The sequence below is a fragment of the Pteronotus mesoamericanus genome, unplaced genomic scaffold, assembly GCF_021234165.1.
Source record: "Pteronotus mesoamericanus isolate MK-2021 breed Mesoamerican mustached bat unplaced genomic scaffold, CSHL_Meso_final contig_116, whole genome shotgun sequence".
Taxonomy (NCBI): domain Eukaryota; kingdom Metazoa; phylum Chordata; class Mammalia; order Chiroptera; family Mormoopidae; genus Pteronotus; species Pteronotus mesoamericanus.
The window spans coordinates 26186545-26193537 of record NW_026555027.1 but is presented as its reverse complement, the minus strand read 5'-3'; positions in this window follow the sequence as shown (position 1 = coordinate 26193537).

Genomic DNA, 6993 nt, shown 5'->3' with positions numbered 1-6993 from the left:
AAGTCTCACATACATACAGTAAAATGTAAATATCATACATGTACAGCTCAATGAGTTATCACAAATTGAAAATACCCATGTAACCACCACTGAGGCTAGGCTTAGTTTTTAATTTTTCATTTTTTGTTGCAAGTGAAAATTCCAGACTTCAAATGTTTCTACACCAGTTATCAGAAATGTACTCTGTTCTCAAACATGTAATGTGAGCAACAGGTACTCATTATCCTAGTTGAGATTCTTTGCTGTGAAGAATGATATAGTCCAAACTACAAGTGCCATTTTTCCAGGACAGAACCAACACTTTTATTTATATCACCAAAGGCAAGGAGCTTTTCTTGTCACATGGTAGACCATTGGATCTGAATTCAAATCTAGCCTCTGTCGGGTGTTGAATGGTGATAAAATCAAGGATGCGGTAATAATTACTTATGTTGTATAAAGTAAATGTGAAAACACATTTCACAGAACCTGGTACATAATTGATGAAAATTTTCTTTCCTCCTACAAGTTTTATATATTGGCTAATATTTAAAAATACTTGCAATTCTTAATCTTTTTCAGACAAGGAACAGTTTGATGATTACCATCAGAGTATTCCCTGGCAGAATAAATTACTGTGTGCTGGACCTCTTTCCCAATACCCAAACAGTTTTACTCCTCCTCCCCCAAAATAAGATTAAAATGAACAAGGAGACTAATACAGCAAAGGGGCCGTCTGAGAGCTTTCTGGAACTTGGGAAAGGCGGTCACACTCTTTGCCTTGATGAAAATGGAGATTTATATTATAATTTGTATATGCTATTCTCTGAATGTCTGCCCGGCCGGCAACCAGGGGCTCCGAAGAACTGGGTGGTGCCACCTGACCACCTTAACCTAACTGGTTCCCTTTTCACTTCAGCTAAATAAGGATGCAAACCACAGGTTTGCAGAGATTCCATTCTTTATAGTTTCTCATTTCTCTTCTAACCTGTGATAAATCTGTAATTATTCATTCAACATGTATTGAATACACACTAAGTGGCCAGCCCTGTCTGTCTGTTCTGTTCAGAATAGCAGAGTTCACCCTTTAAGAAGTAACTGTGGGTTGAACTATTTTTTTAATCTTTCAGAAGTACTCTGTGTAATGCTGATATTTTAAGACATAAAATTTTTATTTAAAAACAATATTTAGCTTTGGCTGGTGTGGTTCTGTGGACTGAGTGCGAGCCTGTGAACGAAAGGGCCTGTGGTTCGATTCCCAGTCAGGCAGAGCACATGCCTGGGTTGCAGGCAGCGTCCCCAGTGGGGGGTGCTCGAAAGACAACCACACACTGATGTTTCTCTCTCTTCCTTTCTCCCTCCCTTATTCTCTCTCTAAAACTAAATAAATAAAACAGTATTTTAAAAAATTTAAATCATCCGAACACCTAAAAATCTAATGTAACTATGAATTTCATTTTTGTCTATTTTCTTCCTGTCCTTATTTATGTACATATATAATTTTGACATGCTTCATTCATTCATCAAACTGTATTGAGCATGTAGTATGCCTGGATATAATGAAGACACTGGCGATATGGATATAATCAAAATAGACTCCATTTTCAAGGAACTAATAGTCTAATAAGGAGAGAGACACCAACACGGCATGGATATTGCTATAATAAGGTAAGAGGATCTTAAGGAAGCACAGAGGTCATCAAAAAGAAGGCTGAAATAGCAAGTTGTGTCCAAGAAACTGGAAGCAGCTTCACGGCTCTGGAGTTGAGAAGTGTCATGGCAGAGGAAAAAGGACAGGAAGCTGCAGAAGCAAGTGTCTCTCATGCATGGGGAGCTCACATCATTTGTCATGCAAACTTGGACTGTTCTGAAAGCAGAAGGGGTACTTATAATGAGTATGTCAGAAAGCAGGACTGTCCTGGAAAACCTAGGCCCTCTGCTTGCCCTGAAAGAGGCCGCACAAGACTTGCCTGGCTTCACCAAGGCTTATCCTCTCAGCCGTGATCCAGAATACAAAACAATTAAGTTTGTAGTATAGAAAAATCATAAGATATTAATGTGAATAGCATCCAGAGAGCCCAAAAATATAAAATAGTCATCCAAGAGTCCCATGTCAGAGGGAAAGTGCAGATGACGTGACTGTTCACCTCTAAGACCCAGAGAACTGGATGACAAATCAAGACTTATATTGTGGCCAGAAACAAGATCGACATACAAAGATGAGTAGCGTTCCTCTTACCCAGCAATAACTGAGACCCCGTTCTCACTAGCAATAAAAACTGTAAAATACGGAAGGATATATAGTCCTTGTTATAAACTACCAATGTTCTAAGTTTGTTATTGTTGAACAGCCTAGTTTATTCTGGTTGACATGAGGAAGCAGGATAAATAATGCCCCTGAACCATGTAATACTGTCCAGCACAAAGAAAATAACGAAGTACTTGTCCATTTATAAGGAAAGCTTGCAAAGAGGCACTAGGAGGGGATGGGGGGAAAACAAATTCTAAAATAGTACAGTTAGTATAACATCACTTACATGAACCCCTATCCCACATGTCACCAGTGGCTACTATATTAGACAGTGTAGTGCTAAATAAGCTGAAGAGAAATAAGTTTGTATAAGAGAGCAGGAGAGCCCTGGCCAGTGTGGCTCAATGGTTGGGCGATGTCCTGTAAAGCAAAACGTCAGGGCGCAAGCCTGGCACAAGCCTGGGTTGTGGATTTGGTCCCTAGTTGGAGCACCAATGAAAAACAGCTGATCCATGTTCTCTCTGACATCAGTGTTCCTCTCCCTCTCTTTATCCCCCGCTTCCCTTCTTTTTAAAAAATAAATTAAGATATTTTTTAAAAGAGAGAGAGAGCATGCAAAAGAAAGTGGCTCAAATATGGCTGGAAAAAAAAGGAGAAAAGAAAAAAAAGACCAAAATAAGGGAAAAAGAAGAAAAATAGAAAAAGGAAAAAAGAAAAAAGTTATGGCTGGTGGCGGGGGAGGCGTTGGGGAGGGGACAGAGAGGAGGTGGGGTCACAATAACTGGCCGAATCCTCAGACGTGTGTGGGGATCTGAGACCACAGGGACCTATGGTCACTTCTCAGGTGGGGCCAGAGCAAACAGGAAAGGGCAGAACCGGCCACCAGATCTGTCTATGATAGCCCCCAAGTCTTCTACTCCCCTCACCCCCTCAAAAGGCTCCAGAGTGACCCAGGACGGCACCAGTTTGCCAGTCCCTAAGAGGGGTGCGGCTCTGGCTCAGGGAGAATCACCACAGTCAGGGTAAGGTTGCTGCAACTGCTGGACTGCTGATAGGACAGTGGGAAGGACGACAGGAGTAGTGAGATCCAGCCTGGAACCCTATTCGCCACCCCGTGTTCCCTAGAACTTAAGATGCCTCTCTAGGGAGATGGAGGGGAAAGAGGAAATTCTGAATTCAGGGACTGCAACAGAAATAATAATTTAAGAAAAAACGAAATGAGAAGTAAGCTTATCTGCAGTCTACTGACTATATTTCTGCTATCAGGAAAAAAAATGAAAGCTTGAAACAGACATTTAAGTTCAGTTCTAGATTTTTAAGTTCAGTTTTGTGAAATGAAAACAGGCCTGTCGACCCTGGACTCTGTGCGAAGGAGAGCAATAACTACCGAGAGGGTGAACAGCCTCTCAGGGCGTAGCCAGGGCTCTACGACCGCCTGCCAGGGCGGCCTCCGCCGCGAGCACGGGTGCCCAGCCCCGCAGAGGGAATATTGACTTAGGAGGAGCCCCGCTGCCTGGCCTTTGTGTACTCAATTGATTCTGACCTTGCTTCCCCTCCCCCCAACACCTTATTTCTTCTCTGCTGTCCTCAAACTGACCTCTAGAATTAATTGTTCCTTCCTCTTTGTGGGTGCTCTTGAGAAAGCAGGAAATTAGAGGGGGGCATTAGGCTTGTGAAACTGCTGGAATCTAGTCCCTACATCTAGAGGCAGTGAACAACAGAAAACTTCTCCGTCCAGCTCTTCCTTTGTTTTGACTGGCTTCTCCAGCTCGCACTGCCAGCTTGGAGATCCCCAGGTTTGTGGCTGGTGTTTTCTCCCTGGCATAGGCCTTGTTAAGACCTTTTCCCAGGACTGCGCTGCTAGGGTACCAAATTCGAGGCGGCACTCCCTCTCAGGCTGCCCCTGACGGCAGATGCCTCGAAATCTTGCGTCCCAGGTGCCTGGCGCCTCACCCTAGCATAGGCCCTGCTGCCTTCTTCCACCTGAAAACCGAACTTCTTTCTGTCCTGGCCCCACTCTCTTTGTGGGCAGCCTTGTTATTTGCACCTCAATGTCCCAGGTCTCTCCCCAACACACCCCCACCCTCATGGAACAATGAAGAAATTGCAAGGTAGCGGCAGGTCAACTCTGTGTGTCATCCACTGAGCAGGATAAATAGAAACTGCCAGGAGAGCTTGTCTTTTTTTCCTTTATATTGCACGATTACAGCATTTGGGTTCTAGAAGAGAATTATTGATCATATAATTTTATGTGCCTCCTAATAATATTCAGGATTTGGGGACTTTATACTTGTTTGTTTGTTTTACTTTGGCTATTCTCAGAAGGGCTATTAACAAAGGCATTCTGGTGGTTTAGAGAGGAAAAGTCACAGTAAAACCCATGTAACCAAGTCAGCGAAAGACTGGAGCTTCCAATAATCAGTGACACAATAATCAGAGCCTTGGTAATAAAAGAGTCGCAATATATAGTGGAACAATTTACGTTTCTGTGATTGGATTTAAGCAAATGTCTCCTGCCCTTAAGTATTGGATGAGACCAAAAGTAATATTAAAAATAAATAATTCAAAGTTAAAATTATGAAATCTCCATAGGACCAGTTTGAAAGACACCGCAAGTAAAGTCAAGTAGAGGATGTAATTCTACACTCGTGTTACATTAGACACTGACATACTGTTGCTCAGTGAGTCTAACTTAGCAGTTTTCCTCTGAATGCCAGCAACTGGGCTCTATATTTAGCTAAGTTTCCCAATCCTAGGAAATCCATTCAAGCATGACAGTAATGAGTGAGCAGTTTTTTAATATCTTTCTACTTGGTATATTGTACTCTAATAACATTTAGAACTTGCAACCTTCAAAGCATTTTCTTAATATTCTTCACCATCTACCTAAGTCTAAATATGTCGTCACATTTTATGAGTGAGAACCTGATACCAGACATTAGTGACTCATCATCAACAGGACAATCACTCTGTCCCCAGTCTAGTGACTACTTCACATGGACAGCTCACTCCCTCTGCCAAGAAATGAGTCTGCTGACTAATCTGGTAGCAGAAACATCATTTTTGTAATTCAGTTTTTCCCAATAAATTCTGTGAAGACTAAAATTCATCACACTAGAGCCATCAATCAGAAATGTTTGAATTTAGGTTTATGTAAATTTCAGATACATATGTTAAGTTTCTCAGCTGCATAAATTTACTTCCTTTTGTTCTGATTTCCTAAGAAATGTGAACTTACATAAATATTTTAAACAACTAATTTAACTCAGAAAATTAAATAAAAATAATTAAACAAAGTATCATCATAATTAGTTTTAAGAAAGTATCCTTAAAGGACAGTTCAGAGAAAAATTAATTGCAAAGGGGACTGCTAGTAATTGTCAAATAATGAAATTATGTGTCTTCCAAAATTTCTAAACTATGCTTCAGAGAAATTACTAAATAGTCCACCTGTAAAATTACCAATAAATTGATATAAAGATTATTGTTCAGATATTACCTAATAAAACATACTAGTGCTTTTGGTTCTGGAGTTTTATATTTCTGATTCTAAATGTACAAGATGACACAGCTTCTTACATAAATCTTGCTGGTGTTTCATTTCCTTTGTAGCTATGAAAATTATTGTCAAATTATCATATGACCTAACATAAAATTTTAAATAAAGTTAGCATTTCATTTATAATCTGATCCTGGAGAGTCTGCTTATTAACTACAAATCCAAAGCATCATGAAATTAAGTATAAAATACCACAATCTTATTTATTAGCCATATAGCAAAGATTTACTGCCTTCTCTTAACTATGTAATTTTTCATCCAAACCAAAGGCACATTGAGTTTAAGCATCAGAAAGGTCAAAAGACAAAAGCTCCTCTTGTCAAGAGTGCACAGTAAAATGGATCAGAAAATATTGATTTAATAGCAGGGACCTATGTTCAGGTGCATCTGGCCACAAGTCAAACCCAAGAGGACTTCTGGGTATGGGTAGAACAGCAACTCTTCTCTCACACTTCTTATTCAGCATCAGGCCTTATGTTAATACAAGACTGTTTTAAAAAATTAAAAGCAGTCCAAAAAGGTGGCAAGAAAGCCTATGTCATAAAATAGCATTGTTTCCCTCCTTCAAATTCGTGCAAAAAAAATAAAGATAAGAATGAAAAGCTAAATCGGTTAACTCAAGGGAAAACACTTGATTGCAAGGAAACTGGAAAATAAGGTGATTCAATTCTGAGCAGTAAATTGCAAACTCTAGATTTTTTTTTTAAAGGCACCTCTATCACTGAGTCATTTGCAAAGTGGGCTTTCTGTAATTACTGGATTTGTGCTACTGTTAAATGGTTTCATTCAAAGATCAGAGTTTCTGTCCTAATAACCTAGGATTGCTCCAGCTTTCCGTTGACTGTGTCTGTGGCAAGTCCCCGTGTCAGTCACTCTGGCCAAATTAATTAACATATCTACACCTCATTTTGATGTTCTATAAAATACTGGTCTCTCCAGAAGCTGTTGGAAATGTTTGTTAGACAATAATTGTAAAAGGTTTTGCAAGTCTGATGTAGCAGTTGTACGCTAAGTAATATAATGATTACAAATGAGGTACCCTTCCAAAGAAACTGCTCTGAGGTTCATCTGAGAATGACTGAGACTCAGAAAGAAACTTTGACTCAAAGGTTCTTGAGAAGCTAGGGGTTCGGGGGGAAAGCTCTTATTTACCTTTCATTTTAGAAAGATCCATGGGAATGACAGATATAAAAGGAATTATTTA